The 17,976-nt window shown below is 38.4% G+C and overlaps 1 protein-coding gene across 12 annotated transcripts in view; it reads right to left on the bottom strand.

Annotated features, from left to right (window-relative positions):
- Positions 1–13,618, bottom strand: part of FGGY (FGGY carbohydrate kinase domain containing) — a 433,428-nt gene extending 419,810 nt beyond the window's left edge. For 10 of the 12 annotated variants that reach the window (XM_063105668.1, XM_063105673.1, XM_063105679.1 and 7 more), the window contains exon 1: positions 13,174–13,269. The gene's annotated coding sequence lies outside the window, so the exon portion shown is untranslated. Of the gene's footprint in view, positions 1–12,929; positions 13,084–13,173; positions 13,270–13,577 lie in introns of those variants that run through there. The other 2 variants (XM_063105670.1, XM_063105669.1) reach the window with 2 other exon arrangements.
- Between the last annotated feature and the right edge of the window lie 4,358 nt (positions 13,619–17,976).

Raw genomic sequence — 17,976 nt, 5'->3', positions numbered from 1 at the left:
GCCAATAAGAAGATAAAACAGAATCATGAAAAAAACTGCTTAATCTAAAAGACAGAAAAAGAGAGAAAAGGGAACAAAGAACAGATAGAATGAAAAAAAAAATAGCAAAGTGTTGTACTTGAACAAAACAATATCAATAATGACATTAAATAGAAATAGTCTAAATACCCAATTATGTTTGTTTGTCTGTTGTCTGTTTGCATGGCTGACCAGTACAGGGACTCGAATCCATGACCTTGGTGTTACCAGCACCACATTCTCCCAAGTAAGCTAACCAGCCAGCCCTAAATGCTCCAATTAAAAGAGAGAGTGTCAGGCCTTGCTTTATTATCCAGCATAACTGTACACTGTGAAAAAGAAACCCACTTTGAATATAAAAACACAAATAGATCAAAAGTAAAAGGAAGAAAAATATACCTTATAATAGCAATCAAAAGAAAGCTAGATTAGCTATATCAATATCACACTAAGCAGGTCTTAGAGCAAAAATATTACCAGGAATAATGACTAAGTATATTTCAGAGCAAAGAATATTACCAGAAATTATGAAATAATTCTGGAGAATGATTCACCAAGAGGACCTAAGAGTCCTATTTATGCCCTTAATAACAGAGCACCAAAATACATACAGCAAAATCTGATAGAATGCAAGGAGAAACGTATAATTCCACAAGTATCATGAGAGATTTCAATACCCTCCTCTCAATAATTGACAGAGATAGAAAAAGTAGACAGAAAATCAGCAAGGATATAATATACAATGGTAGTCAATCAACTTGACCTAATTGACAGGTAAAAAGCACACTACCCAACCAGAACAATATACACTTTTTTTCAAGTGCACCTGGAACACTTACCAAGACAAACCACATGCTAGGCCATAAAACAACTCTAAAAAGTTACAAGGATTCAAGTAATACAAAGTATATTTGTGACCACAATAGAATTAAATTATAAATCAATAATAGAAAGATATGTGGAAGATACTCAAATATGTAGAAATGAATAACACACTTCTAAATAACTGGTGGATCAAGAAAAAAAAAATGTTTTATGTATTTTAACTGATCAAAAATGAAAACAGCTAAAGTTGTAGGATGCGGCTAAAGCCATACACAGACAGAAACTTATAGCATCAAATATCTATATTAGAAAAGAAGAAAAGTCTCCTATCAATGTTCTCAGCTTCTACCTTAAAAACTAGAAAGAAAAGATCAAAAGAACTCAAAGTAAGCAGTAAGAAGGGAAATAATAAATTGCAAAAATCAGTAAATTAAAAAAGGAAATGTTATAAAGAAAATAAATAAAACCAAAAGCTGGTTCTTTGAGAAGATCAATAAAATTTTTAGCCAGAATGATCAGTAAAATTAAACACAAATTACCAACATTAGTAATGAGAAAGCTGAATCACAACAGACTTTGTAGACATTAAAATGATTATCAAAGAACATTATGAGCAATGTAATGCTAATAAAGTTGACAAATTAAACAATATGAACAAATTCTTTGAAATATAAAACTACCAAACGTCACTCAAGAAGAAACACATTAGGAGTGACATCAGCAAGATAGCAGAATAGGAGTTTTCTATTGTCACTTCTCCACTCTACACTGATTTTTACAACCAAGCACAGACAAGAATATCTTTGTGCGATTCCGGGAGCCCAGCAGAGAAGTTCCAGCACATCATTTGAGAAAAAAATCTGAGAATAGATATATTGAAGAGGGTTAAAAAAAAAAAAAAGTTTTACTTTACCTGTGTCACTTCTCCCTGATGACAGCACAGCTCAGTGCCAAGAGAGACCCCCCCTTGGTGTACAATTCCTCCCACCTAAATATATAAATCAAATATTAACAGATCTGAAGGAAAAAATATAAAAAGTAGCAATGAGACACTGGACTTGAACAATACAAGTAAGAACTTCAATATCACAGTTTCAACAATGAACAGACCATCTAGACAGAAAAACAAGAAAACATTGAACTTGAATTACACTTTAGTCCAAATGGACCTAACAGACATATATAGAACACTCTATCCAACAACAGCAGAATACACATTCTCTTCAAGCACACAAGGAACATTCTCCAGAACAGGTCATATGTTAAAACACAAAACAAATATTAACAAATTTAAGAAGACTGAAATTATATGAAGTATTTTTTCTGACAACAATAGTAGGAAACTGAAGATCAATAATGGGGAAAAAACTGGAAAATTAACAAATATATGGAAATTAAACAACACACTCCTGAACAATGGGTCAAGGAAGAAATCAAGATACAAATAAAAAATATCTTGAGATAAACAAAAATGGAAACATAACATACCAAAACATGGGACACAGCAAAAGCAGTTCTAAGAGGGAAGTTTACAGCAATAAATGTCTACATAAAATAACAAAATCTCAAATAAAAAATCTAACATCTCAAAGAACTAGAAAAAGAAAACAAGCATTCCCAAGTTAACAGCAGGAAGGAAGTAACAAAGATCAGGGCAGAAATAAATGAAATAGAGAAGAACAAAACAACAGAAAAGATCAACAAAACTAAGAATTGAATTTTTGAAAAGATAAACAAAATTTACAAGCCTGTAGCTGGACTGAAAAAAGAGACAGAGAGAAGACTCAAACCAATCAGAGATGAAAGAGGAGACAGTACAACTGATATCACAGAAATACAAAAGATAAGAGACTATAGTATGAATGATTATATGCAAACAAATTGAATAATCTAGAAGAAATGAATAAACTCCTAGAAATATACAACCTACCAATACTGAACCATAAAGAAACAGAAAATCTGAACAGATGAATAATAAGCAAGAAAACTGAATCAATATTCAAAAATCTTTGATCTGAGAAAAGCCCAGAATCCACAGAATCCAATGACTTCACTAGTGAATTCTACCAAACATTTAAAAAGAATTAATACCAATCTTTCTCAAGATATCCCAAACAACTGAAGAAGAGAGGACACTTCTAAACTCCCTTTGAGAGGCCAGAATTACCCTGATACCAATACCAGATAAGGATATTATAAGAAAATTATAGGCCAATGTTCACAATAAACATGAATGTAAAAATCCTCAATAAAATACTAGCAAAACAAATTCAATAGCACATTAAAAAGATCATTCACCTTGACCAAGTAGGTTAACTATCTATGTAATGCAAGGATGGTTCAACATACACAAATCAATAAATATGATATACCACATTAACAGAATAAAGGATAAATATCATATGATCATCTCAATAGATGCAGCAAAACTATACAAAATTCAACGTACTTTCATGATAAAAATCCTCAACAAATTAGATATAGAAAGAACATACCCCAACATAATAAAGGCCATATATGGCAATCCCACAGTCAACATCATACTCAATGGTGAAAATCTAAAAGCTTTTCCTTTAAAATCAAGAACAAGACAAAGATGCCCACTCTTGCCACTTCTATTCAACATAATACTGGAAGTCCTAGCCAGGGCAATTAAGCAAGAAAAAGAAATAAAAGGAATCCAAATTGGAAAGAGAGGAGTAAAATAGTCTGTTTGCAGATGACATGACCTTATACATGGAAAACCCCCTAAAGATTCAACCAAAAAACTGTTAGAACTAATAAACAAATTCAGTAAAGCTGCAAGATACAAAATCAACATATAAAAATTACCTGCATTTTTATTCACTAACAATGAATTATCCTAAAAAGAAATTTTAAAAAAACAATCCCACTTACAGTAACATTAAAAAGAATAAAATACTTAGGAATAAACTAAACCAAGGGGGTGAAAGTTCTGTATGCTGAAAACTATAAAACATTGATGAAAGAAAATGAAGACACAAATAAATGGAAAGATATCTGAGGTCACAAAGTGGTAAAAAATATTATCATTAAAATGTCCGTACTACCCAAAGTGATCGGCAGATTCAACACAATACCTATCAAAATACAATGTCATTCTTCAAACAAATAGAGGGCTGGCTGGTTAGCTCAGTTGGTTAGAGTGCAGTGTTGCAACACCAAGGTCAAGGGTTTGGATCCCTGTACTGGTCAGCTGCCAAAAAACAAAAACAAAAACAAAAAGAAATAGAAAAAACAATCCTAAAATTCGTATGGAACCACAAAAGACTCCAAATATATAAGCAGTCTTGAGAAAAAAGACCAAAGCTGGCATCATCATACTTCCTGATTTCAAATTATATTACAAAGCCATACAGTAATCATAAAAGTATGGTACTGGCATAAAAACACACATGTACACCAGTGGAACAGAAGAGAATTCCCAGAAATAAACCATGCATACACAGTCAACTAATCTCTGACAAAAGCACTAAGAATTCACAACAAGGAAAGGATAGTTTCTTCAACAAATGGTCTTGGGAAAATCGGATATCCACATGCAAAAGAATGAAATTAGAACCTTATCTTACACCATATACAAAAATCAACTCAGAATAAATTAAAGACATAAACGTAAGAAAACTCCTAAAAGAAAACATAGGGGAACAGCTCCTAGACATTGGTCTTGGCAATGATTTTTCGCATATGACGCCAAAAAACACAGGCCAAAAAAGCAAAAATAAACAAGTGGGACTACATCAAATTGAAGTTTCTGCACAGCAAAGAAAGCAATCAACAAAATGAAAAGGCAACCTACAGAATGGGAGAAAATATTTGCAAGCCATATATCTGATAAGAGATAAAGAGTTAAAATCCAAAATATATAAGGAATTCATACAATTCAATAGCAAAAACAAAAAGAACCAAATAACAAATAACCCAATTAAAAAAATAAGCAAGGAGCTGAATAGACATTTTACCAAAGAAGACATATAAATGCCTAACAAGTATATGAAAAGGTGCTCACCATCACTAACCATCAGGGAAGTTTGTGCAAATCAAAACCACAATGAGGTATCACCTCACATCTATTAAGATGGCTATTATCAAAAAGTCCAAAGACAACAAGTGTTGGTGAGGATGTGGGAAAAAAGGCAAACTTTGTACACTGTTGGTAGCAATGTAAATTGATATAGCCAATATGGAAAACAGTATGGGGGTTCCTCAAAAAATTAGAAATAGAACTACCATCCAAAAGAAATGAAATCACTATTTGAAAGATATCTGTACTCTCATGTTCACTGCAGCATTATCACAATAGCCAACATATGAAATCCTTAATGTACACAGCTGAATGAAGAAAATGTGTTACATTTATATACAATGAAATATTATTCAGTTTTTAAAAAGAAGGAAATCCTACCATTGCAACCACATGGCTAATACTGGAGGACATTATGCTAAGTGAAATAAGTCAAACACAGAAAGACAAATATTGCATATCATCACTTACATGTGGAATCAAAAAAATTCCAACTCATAAAAACATAGAGTAGAATGGTGATTACCAGGGCCAGAGGGATGGGGGAAAAGGGAAGATGTTGGTCAAAGAGAACAAACTTTCAGCTATAAAATGAATAATTTCTGGAGATCTAATGTACAATATGATGATAATGGTTAATAATTTGTTGTATACTTAAAATTTGCCAAGACAATAAATCTTAACTGTTCTCACCGCGCGCGCGCGCGCACACACACACACACACACACACACACACACACACACACACACACACAAAGGTCACCATGTGAGATGATAGATATGTTAAGTAGCTTGACTGTGGTAATTATTTTACAATGTATATGTATATCGAATCATCACATTGTATACCTTGAGTATGTAAAATTTTTATTTGTCAATCATACCTTAGTAAATCTGGGGGAGAAAGAAAACATATAACCTGAAAAGTCCTATACCTATAAATCAAATGACTTTGTATTTTAACCCTGTCCCCAACCTCCACCTTTCCAAAACAACTCTAGAACAAAATGCCTTCACTGGTGAATTCTAGTAAACATTTAAAGTTAGAAATAATACCAATTCTACATAACTCTTCCAGAAGATCAAAGAGAAGGAAATATTTATCAACTTATTCCATGATGCCAGAATCACACAAATAACAAAATTTAGGCAATACAAGAAAAGAAAACTACAGATCAATATCCATCATTAACAAAGATGCAAAAATTCTAGCAAATAGAATCCAACAATGTAAAAAAAAAAAGGATAATACGTCCTGACCAAATGAGGTTTATCTTGGGAATGCAAGGTTAGTTTAACATTTGGGGAAAAAAAGAATGAATGTAATTCATCATATTAAGAATCTTTTTTCTTTTTTTTTTTCTTTTGGCAGTTGGCCAGTATGGGGACATATTAAGAATCTTTTTTTAAAAAAGTATGGTGATCTCAACAGTTACAGAAAAAAAAAGCTGACAAAAATACATCATTTATTTTTTTTAAAAAATTCTCAGCAAAGTAGGAATAGAATAGAACTCCCTAAACCTGATAAAGGGCTTGTACAAAAAACATACAAATAACATTAGGCATCATATCTAATGATGAAAAAAATAAACACCTCTCCCTAAGATCAGAAGTAAGGCAAGATGTCTAATCTAATCACTTCTATGCAAAGTGGAGATTCTAGCCAGTGCAATACAGCAAGAAAGAGAAATAAAAGCTATCCTCATTAGAGAGGAAGTAAACTGTCTTTACTTATAGATGACATGATCACCTAGAGAATATGACGGAATCTACAAAAAACTAATAAGAGGTTTAGCAATATTGCAGGACACATGATCAATACACAAGTAGCAACAAACAACTGAAATTTTAAAAGACAATATCACTTACAATAGCATCAAAAAATATGAAATACCTGCAGATAATCTGACAAAGATATGTGAGATCTATCTATTGAGAGCTACAGAACTTGGCTGAGAAAAATTAAGACCTAAATAGACGAACAGATATACTGTGTCCATGGGTCAGAACACTCAATATTTAAGATGTCAATTCTCCCCCAAATTAATGTATAGATTCAATGCAATTCCAAGTAAAATCTAAACAGGCCTTTATTTTGAAATGAACAAACTGATTACAAAATTCATTTGGAAATAGAAAGTACCTAGAATAAACAAAACAACTTTTAAAAAGAACGAGGTTTAAGGACGTATACTAACTGACTTCAATACTTATTACAAAGCTATATTCACCAAAACCATGTGGTATTGGCATTAAAATACACAAAGAGATCGATGGAACAAGATAAAACATGCAGAAATAGGCCCACATATATATAGTAAATTGAACAAAGGTGCAAAGGCAATTCAATGTCAAAAGAATAGGCCTTTCAGAAAATGGTGATGGAACAACTGGATATCCATATGCCAAAAAATGAACTTTGTTCCATATTTCATGCCATATACAAAATTAACACAGAACGGATCATGGATTTAATGTAAAATCAAAAACCACAAAACATTTTTAAAAATAGGAGAAACTATTTGAGATTTCAGGTTAGCCAAAGATTTCTTAGATACAACACCAAAAGCATGATACATAAAAAATCAAATTGATAAAATTGACTTCACCAAAATTAAAAAACAATAAATTAGATTTCATCAAAATTAAGAGCTATTCCTTTAAAAAGACACTATTAAGAAAATTAAAAGAAAACATCAAATAGGAGAAAATATTTGCAAATCACATATGTGATGAACTTATATTGAGAATACATAAAGACCTCTCAAAACTCAATTAAAAGAAACAGCTCAATTTCTTAAATGGACACAAAATTTAATACAGGCATACCTTAGAGATATTGCAGGTTCATCCAGACCAAGATAAAGCAAGTATCACAATGAAGTGAGCCACACAAATTTTTTGGTTTCCCAGTGCATATAAAAGTTATGTTTACACTATACTGTAGTCTGTTAAGTGTGCAATAGCATTATATCTGAAAAACAATGTGCATATCTTTGCTAACGATCATCTGAGCCTTCAGAAATTCATAATCTTTTTGCTGGTGGAAGGTCTTGCCTCGATGTTGATGGCAGCTGACTGATTAGGGTGGTGGTTGTTAAAGGTGGGGGTGACTGTGGCAATTTCTTAAAATAAGACAATAAAGTTTGCGGCACTGATAGACTCTTCCTTTCAAAAAAGATTTCTCTGTAACATGCAATACTGTATGATAGCATTTTACACACAGAACTTCTTTTCAAAATTGGAGTCAATCCTCACAAACCCTGCCACCGCTTTGTCACCTAAGTTTATATAATATTCTAAATTCTTTGCTGTCATTTCAACAATGTTCACAGCATCTTCACCAGGAGTAGATTCCATCTCAAGAAACTTCTTTGCATTAATTTCTCATCCATTAAAGTTTTATCATAAGATTGCAGCAATTCAGTCACATATTCAGGCTCCATTTCGCATTCTAGTTCTCTTGATATTTTTACATCTGTAATTACTTGCTCCACTGAAGTCTTAAACCCTTCAAAGTTATCCATGAGGGCTGGAATCAACTTCTTCCAAACTCCTGATAATGCTGTTATTTTGACCTCCTCCCATAAATCACAAATATTCTGAATGACATCTAGAATGGTGAATCCTTTCCAGAAGCTTTTCAAATTACTTTGCCCAGATCTATTAGAAGAATCACTATCTATAGCACCTATATCCTTACAAGATGTATTTCTTAAACAAGACTTGAGGGACTGGCCAGTTAGCTCAATTGGTTAGAGCACAACCTTGTAACACCACAGATGGCCTGTAAAAACGGATGTTGTGTTAGTAGGCATGAAAAGAACATTAATCTCCTTGTACATGTCCATCCAACCTCCTGTGTGACCAGATGTGTTGTCAATGAGCAGTACTATTTTGAAAGACATCTTTTTTTCTGAGCAGTAGGTCTCAACAGTGGGCTTAAAATATTCAGTAAACTATGCCACAAACAGATGTGCTGTCATCCAGGCTTTGTTGTTCCATTTATAGAGCATGGGCAGAGTAGATTTAGCTAATTCTTAAGGCCCCAGGATTTTCAGAATGGTAAACGAGCTTTGACTTCAACTTAAAAGTCACAAGCTGCATTAGGCCCTAACAAGAGTCAGTCTGTCCTCTGAAGCCAGGCATCGACTTCTCTCTAGCTATGAAAGTCCTCAACAGCATCTTCTTCCAATATCTTGCTGTTTCATCTGCATTGATAATCTGCTTAGTGTAGCCACTTTCATCAATTATCCTAGATAGATTGCCTGGATAACCTGCTGCAGCTTCTACATCAGCACTTGCTGCTTCACCTTGCACTTTTACGTTACGGAGACAGCTTCTTTCCTTAAACCTCATGAACCAACCTCTGCTAGTGTCGGGCTAGGCTAATGTCGGAATCTTGCCGATGTCACCAACTGTCACGTTCTTTTATCAGCCCATAATCTTTCACTGACTGGGCCAACAGTAGAGCTAGGGCTGGGTCTGGAGCTCACAGACCCCTCAATCCTGTTGTCTAGATTGGGTCACAAACCCTTCACATGCCAGGCTGGGCTACCAGACCTCTTACACTCCAGGCTGAGTCCCCAAACCCTTCACATGCAGGTCTATGAACTAGCTAACTGACCAAAAGTCCTTGGAGTCATAGGTCAGAGAGCATGGCCACGCTAGCAGACGCCTGAGGCACTAGATGCCAACAAAGGTGGCAGTGCCACACATGCACACTAACTCCACCCACACACAACTTATTTACAAAGAATGCACTGCACCACCCCCAGCCAAACCCAAGGTGAGGGGCCCTGATTAAACTATCCTATTTTCCCAACAGCTAGCTTCAAGCTTTGCTTCTGCAGCTTCCTCACCTCTCCCAGCCTCCCTAGAATTGAAGACATTTAGGGCCTTGCTCTGGATTAGGCTTTGGCTTAAGGGAATGTATGGCTGGTTTGATCTTCTATCCAGACCAATAAAACTTTCTCCATATCAGCAATAAGGCTGTTTCACTTTCTAATTATTCATGTGTTCACTGGAGAAGCACTTTTAATTTCCTTCAAGAACTTTCCCTTTGTATTTACAACTTGCTGTTTGGCATAAGAGGCATATCTCATCTTTCAACATGGTTTCCTCACTAAGCTTAATCATTTCTAGCTTTTGACTTAAAGTAAGAGACGTGCGACTTTTCCTTTCACTTGTACACTTAGAGGCCATTGCAGGGTTATTAATTGGCCTAATTTCAATATTGATGTTTCTCAGGAAATAGGGAGACTTGAGGAGGAGAGAGACAAGGGAACATCCAGTCGGTGGAGCAGCCAGAACACACACACACACATTTGTCAGTTAAGTTTGTTGTCAGTTAAGTACGTAGGTGCAGTCATGGCACCCCCAAACAATTACAATAGTAACACCAAAGATCACTGATCGCAGATCGCAGATCACCATCACACATATAACAATAACAATAAAGTTTGAAATATTGCAAGAATTACCAAAATCTGAAACAGAGACACAAAGTAAGCACAGTGGTGGAAAAAAGGAGCCGATGGACCTGCTCAACTCAGGGTTGCCACTATCCTTCAATTTGTAAAAAAACAAAACAAAACAAAAAAACCCACAATTATCTGTGAAGCGCAATAAAACGAAGTATGTAGGGCTGCCCAGTTAGCTTAATTGGTTACAGCATGGTGTTGATAACACCCACGTCAAGGGTTCAGATCCCCAGACTGGCCAGCAGGCCCCCAACCCCCAACCAAAAAAAAAAAGAAAGAAAAAAGATACATGCCTGTATATACTTTACCCAAGAAGATATACAGAGAGCAATTACAAAGGAGCACAAGAAATCTTTAGAGGTATCATATGCATTCTTTATCTAAATTGCGATGATGGTGTTATAGATATATACATATGACACTTCCCAAATTAGACACTTTAAATATATGGTTTATTGTATGTCAATTTTTTCTCAATAAAGCTGCTACAAAATGTCCCAGTTGAGAATGCCTTCTCCTTCCAGATGGCACCTTGACTCCTACTTTTCTTCTTTTCCCCTACATTCAATCAGTAATTAATTCCTAATCATTCTATTTTCCTAATCTCTCTCCCTTCCCTTAACTATTGCTCTAAGCCATCTCTCACCTGTATTATAATAGTGGCTTCACCACTCCAGTTCATTCTCCAACCTGCGGCCAGAATTAACTTTCTAAACCATAAATCTGACAGTGTCACTGATTGCCCTGGCGATATATTTCAAGCTCTCTTAAGATGATTCACCAGACCCTTCCTGATCTGCCCTTTCACCCTCCCCAGCTTCCTATCTAGTGACTCCCCACTTCACCCTTTTCTGCTCAGTCATAGTAATCAACCATGTGCCATGCTTATGTAGTTGTGCACATGCTGTTCTGCATTCACATAATCCCCTTCCCTTCTGTCCTACTCCAGCTCACTCATACTAAGGCTTTGGCTCCTCTGGCAAGTCTTTCCAACTCCCATACTGGGCTATCTGCCCTTCTCTCAACTCCTGAGAACCTTCTGTAAACCTTGCCACTAATCTTACTAACACATAATCTCCCTCATCAAACTGAATTGAAGCAGACTAGATCAAAGCTTGAAAGCAGAGACCAAGTCTTGTTCATCTTTACTTTCACAGAAGCTACCACAGTGCCGACTGAGTTCATGCCTGGCTGAAGGTATGACACGCTGAGTATGTGCCACAAAATGGATAAACGAATGAATCAGAACTGAATTGGATGACCTCCTCTTACACCACCTGGGGTGATTCTATGTTCCTCCATTATAAAAAAGTGGTCAGGAGAGAGATTAAGTGACCTCTTTAGTACATTCTGGTAAACTAATCACTTCAAATCCCCTTGGGGGATCCTACTCTGGCTGGGAGTTTAAGGACAAGACTCACTACCTCAAATTGTTTTAAAAACCAGCTGGTATTGTGATTTCAACTAAGGGAAAGGTTAGAGAAAGGGAATCAAATTCCAGAAAAAGACAAGACCGATAGCAAAAAATTAATACAGCCTGGAAGAAGGCCTGGTCTCCGCCCAGTTAACTTCTTAATTTCATCCAGAAAGACATAGCTCTCCATCCTCTGGGTATTCTCTTCTCCCAATATACATATTTGGACTTCCAAACCCAGCCAGGGAGGCTCCCAATCTTCCTTGCCCTCAGAAATCAATCTCCAGGCCCTTCTCACCCCCTCGGTCTATTCCCCCAATCACCCTTAATAACAGTCCTCTGGACCTCCCACTAGCCCGTCCTCCTCAGCTGGCCCCGCCAAGAGCCAGGCCAGTGGCCATGAGGTCAAGAGCTAAGCATGAGGGCCGCAGTCACAGAAGACTCCCAGAACAGGCTGGAAGACCCAGCTAGCAACTTAAAAAGGAAAAAGTCAGGATCTACACTTCATGGGTCACAGAAAAGAATAAGCAAGCAAAAACAAAACAAAGCAAAATTCTGTTTAAATAACCACCACAAACTAAGACTTTCCTTCTTTCTTACTGATTTGCAGCTCAAAAGCATAATTGCTTCACTCCTCCAGATCTCATACTTTAAAAATTAACCTAAGGACTGCTCTTCCAAATCTTGGTCATGACTGACCCTTTAACTTAGGGACGAAATTAGTGTTAAGACGTAAGAAGTGCCTTACAGGAAAATGGCCAGTGATTAGGGAAATCCACCATTGTGCATCTTTTCGATCCTTAAATAGAAGGGAAATAAATAAAAATGGAAAGATCCCTTTCCTAGGCCTTTCCTACCCAGGATCACTGTAACCAAACAGCATTATCCCATCTAAACTAAATTGCACCTCAAACACTACCACAAGCTGCTGTAAGCGTTTAAAGCTACAAGTAGCACAGGACCTAAAATCCCTTGGGTACCCAGACTTGAACTAAAAGACTGCAAAAATGCCACGGGGAATGTCTGGAATATGGTTAACTGGGCAGTGATAGGAGAGGAAGGACCCGGGTTCCAGACATCTCATGGGCAGCCTTGGGGGGTGCAGGTAAGGCCGATCCTTCACGTGAGTGGCCTGACACCTCACCCAGAAGAGGACACGGGGCACTCAGCAACGTCTCGTGAACCAACAGCCGGCTGATGGAGCCTTCAGTGGCCGGAAGAAGGGAAGGAGGAAAAGGAGGAGGAGGCGGCAGCCGCGGGAAAGGGGAGGGAGGCGCGGCCGGTGGGCTCTCGGGTTGGAGAACCTTCTTCCTGGACGTGCGCGCCGAAAGCCTGCGCGCTGCAAGAGCCCCTAGTGCTCACGTGGGGCTGAGAGGAGAGTCACTTACTTGTCCAATCTGAAATTACATTTTAGCTAGCGGGGACCCGCACGTAGCCATTCTGAGCCTCACCGCCACTGGGTGGGGCGGTCCCTGCGGCCGGCTGCAGCCCCGCCCCGCGCCCGGCCCCGCCCCGCCCCGCCCCGCGCGCAGCCCCGCCCCCCGCCGGCCGCGGCCCCTGTAAAGCGCGCCCTGATTGGCCCTTTGAACCGGGCCCGCCATTGGCCAGCGCCTGCCTGGGGCCGCGCCGCCGGCGCGACAGCTCTCCCTGGACTCCGCAGGTGCTGCCCAGCACGCGGGTTGCTCGCACCGCAGCCGGGCGCTGACTCTAATCGCACCAGCTTGGTTTTCAAAGGCTCCGAGGGAGCATGTGTCTAGTTTCCCCCTGTGGGGGCGCATCTCGCAGAACTCACCCAAACTCTTCGCAGCCCCGGATGGTGTGTATCAAATGTGTGTCCTATAACTCTGCTCATCGACCGTTTACTGAACACCAGGACTGCTGCAAGCTGGTGTAAAAAATAGTAACATTTATTGAATACTCGTAGTAATTCTTGAATGCTTGTTTTGTGCCAGCTCTTGTTCCTGATCCTTTACAGGAATTTGCTTATCTAATCCTGTGGCCAGCCCTGTGAAGTAGGTATGACGTTCTTTAATTCTACAAAATAGATGAGTCCTGCCTGTGAGAATTTACAATCTGGTGGGTATTGGACACCGATTTCATTTAATCCTCACTCGCCTTTGCTTTCCATTAAGCTACGTGCTATTTATCCCTATTTTACAGATGCGGAGAGTCGGGAACGTGTTTAGCTTTTTCTAGGACACAAAGGTAGTAGGCAGCTAGAGTAAGAATTCCAACCTGAGCTCCAATCTGAGCTATTTCAGTTAAAAAGGCACGTTCCTAGTTGAATAGTCGCTGAATTCAAATGCTTTGTTTTCCTGGAAAAGGAAACTAAGGCCTGGGAAAGGGAAGTGACTTTCCAAGGACATGTCAGTTGTAAGACATAAGCCTCCGTAGTAACTCATTTCACTGAACTGGTCTTAGGTGTTAGGTGAGTTAAGATTGTCTGCTATCTTCACAACAATCCCGAAAGCAAATAGGTGTTCTTATCTTGATCTTACAAGTGAGGATACTGGCTTGGTGAGGCTGAGGTCACACAATTAGCCCACTGTCTTTGTGCTGCTGCATTTCTGCTAGGGATCCAGGTTTGGGGTCATTTTCTTCATTCTGCATCATGATTGTTCACCTTTCATTTCTAACAAATATCTAAAGACCTAGCTGTAGGCTCTTTGGGATCTGTTACTTAGCACCTGTGTGAATCAAGTGTACGATAGGAATAATAATGTTAAGACTTGTTCATCTTACCTTTCCAGAGCACTGTAGTTGGGGTGAGCGTGACTGAAGCCATGTTGGGACCTAAAACCACATGGGCTCTAAAAAATTTTAAAAGGACACAGTTTTTTTCGTGGCATGTATTTCTCTGAGTTCCCTCTTTCCCCATGGTTATTTGATATTTTGAACCTTAGTTATTGGGCAAGATGACAGTAATTTACATAAATGTAAAGTTGTTTTCCCGCCAGCCTGAAGCTGCAGACTTGCACATACTACCCAGGCCCTGAGATAACAGCAAGCACAGGAGTGGAAACCAGATGGAGACTTATCGAGAATTTGCACCTGGACCCTTACATGTCCCCCTCCCTCCTGCTTTTCTTTTCCCACGTTCCATTCCCTCTTTTAAAATACCTGAGTAAATCTGAGTCTTGAGATGGCCTTAGTCTGGCCATTCTCCTTCAAGTTCACTGGAGAGATGGGTTAGCCTAACATCTCTCCTCAGGTCGTTGGTATTCCTGACTTCCGTTTTTACCGATGTTTGACTTTTGAGTGGTTTATTTTTGAAAGGGGGCAGGCAGCCAGACTTGTGTGCCTGGTATCACTGTGAAGAGCAAATGAGGTAATGGAGATGAAAATGCTTTGTAAAATGTTCGATGCTAAATATAAATAAAACATTGCTTCCAGATCTTTCTCAGTGTAGCCCTGGAATGGAATAAATGGAATATGCTAGGTGTCTTATGAACTATGGCAGGGGGTTTCATTTTGTCTAGACTTGAATTAGTGTGGACTCTGTGGAGGGCTCTGTTTATATTTTCATGTTTTTGATTTTCAATTTGTTTCCTCTTATTATCATACTACCAGTAGCAACAATAGCATAGTGACTGGAGCTCCTGTAACCATCTTGGACCATGAAAAGACCTCAGGAATGACAGCCACATATGGCAAAGCAACAAGGTGAAAGGGTATGGGTTCCTAACACCATGAAGCATCAGACCAATACCCAGCTTCCAGACCTCCACATGAAAGAAATAAACCCTTGTCTTGGGTAAGACACTTTCATTTTGTATTTTCTGTCTCACAGGGCCAAACCTAGACATAACTGATACATATACCTTACCTCATAGAACTCTTACAGCAACCTCGCAAGATGATAGATGCAGAAATAGGCCCAGGGAGTATAAATAACTTGTTCAAGTGGCCAAAGTGATATTCTGACCTGGTTTTTTCTGAGGTCAATTCTCATTCTCTTTTTCAATTATGGTTCACTGACTACTGTGAATGAATGAATCATTTTTTCCCATTTACTTCCATTTATTTATTTCAGAGAGTACCCACCTTTTTCTGCAAAGGACTAGATAGTAAATATTTTAGACTTTGTGAGCCATACATCTCCATTGCAACTACTCAGCTCTCCTTTGTAGTACAAAAGCAGCCATAGAGAATAGTGAGTGGATGTGACTCTGTTTCAATAAAGCTTTCTTTACCAAAGCAGGCAACAAACCAATGTGGCCCATGGGCCTTAGTTTGCCAACCCCTGATTTATTCTAATCTGATTTTCTATCACAAAAGTGCATCTGTAACACATTACAGAAGATGGTGGATTGTGACATTGCAGGCAATGTCTTGTATTGTTGGTCAACATAAAAGTAAATGATAGTGTGGTTCAGAAGAAAAGGCCCTAAGCTGATAGTCATGAGAGCTGGGCCATGAGTTCACACCTGCCACTGAGACCAGATCTATGTCCTAGACCACACCTACTTGCCTCAGTTTCTCTATCTTTATAATAGGAACAAATAATAATGCAAATGTTATCCATTCTTCCCCATTTTCTATGACTGCAGAGAGACTAAAATGAGATGATATAAATAATAACATTTTGAAATCTCTAAATGTTATCAACTGTACGTACATTGCTTAACATTAGGCTGGACCATATAACCTCCTCTGTCCCCTCCAGTTCTCTGTACTTACCTCTGTCATAGAACATATCAAATGCCTAGTAATTATTAGTGCATCCATCTATCCTCTTTCTTCCTCCCCAATTCTACATAAAGGGATATTGAATTGCACTGAATTATAAGACAATTATTGGCAAGTCTAGCTATCCATCCACTCAGTCATTGTCAGGCAGCATTGGGATCATGCAGTGATATTGTCCACTAAGCACATCACAAGTCATACCAGTGAAGCAGCATGTCAGACTTCAGTAAGTCAGAAAAAGCTGGGTTGTGAAACCTTAGAACCAGCTGAACTGGAAGACTGTGTAATTTCTGTCCCACTCAGAAATGGTTCCATGCCACTCTGGGAGGCAGAGGAGACATGGTGCTCTCTCTGGTGACCTATGGAGAACTGTGATTCTCTAACTGCATCCTCTGAAAGCTTTTTTATGCATTAGCAACCTGCCCCCTCACCAGAAAAAAGAGATATTTTCCCTTGGATTCTTAGAGTCATGGCAGAGAAGGAGATATCATTATTCATTTACTCATGAATTCGTTTGTCCATTCATACATTTATGTTTCATTCACTTAACAAAAGTTTATTGAGTGTCTACTGTTCTAGGCACTAAAGAGAGTGCTGAGATGGACAGACATTGTCCCTGTTCTCATGGAACTTACAGTCAGGAAACAAACATTAAAGAAATAAACACACACATATATAATTTATTCAAGTGTGCATAGGAAGGAAATAGAATACTAAGAGAGAGGGAACCTGATTTATATTAAAGTCTAACTTAGACTGGTGATTTTAAGGGATGAGGTACTTTATATGCATTTCTCTGGTCTCAGCAATCCAATGAAGTGCCTATTATCACAATCATTATACAGATAGGGAGACTGAGGCTTAGGGAAATCAGATGACTGGTCTAAGGATGCTCTCCTAGTAAGTTTGGAACAGTCTGTGCTCTCTCTTCAGTAGTCCACCCTGCATAACACAAACCCAGACGGTGAGAATTTTCCACCTCCCACTTTTGCACATATATGCCTCCTTCCACCTGGCATGCCTCTCCCTTCAGTCTTCTCCGACTGGATTCATATTCTGCCATAAGTGTCTAGTTGAGGATCTACTTCTTCTGTAAAATTCACCTTTCCATCTGAGGGCTCCAAAAATCTCTTTTTCTTCTAGATTCCTGCAACAATCATCAAATATTCCTCATATGGCACTGAACCTAAGATTCCTCATCAAGTTAATTCTCTTTTTTATTGTTGTTTTTCTTTTTTGGTGTCTGGCCGGTACAGGGATTTGAACCCTAGACCTTGGTGTTATCAACACAGCACTCTAACCACTGAACTAACTGGCCAGCCCACTAATTCTCTTTTTCACGGGTTTGCCCTGACACCTTTACTTATACACCTGCCGGCAACACAAGGCCATTAGAGCCAGATGGACCTGAGTTCTTCTCCCAGTTCTACTGCTTGTGTGATAGGTGAGCTGGAGAAAGTTTCTGAACCTCTCTGAATCTTAGTTTCTCCTTGGAGAATAGT

This window comes from Cynocephalus volans, chromosome 8 (genome assembly GCF_027409185.1).
Source record: "Cynocephalus volans isolate mCynVol1 chromosome 8, mCynVol1.pri, whole genome shotgun sequence".
Classification (NCBI taxonomy): domain Eukaryota; kingdom Metazoa; phylum Chordata; class Mammalia; order Dermoptera; family Cynocephalidae; genus Cynocephalus; species Cynocephalus volans.
This window is presented reverse-complemented; position numbering and strand designations above follow the sequence as displayed.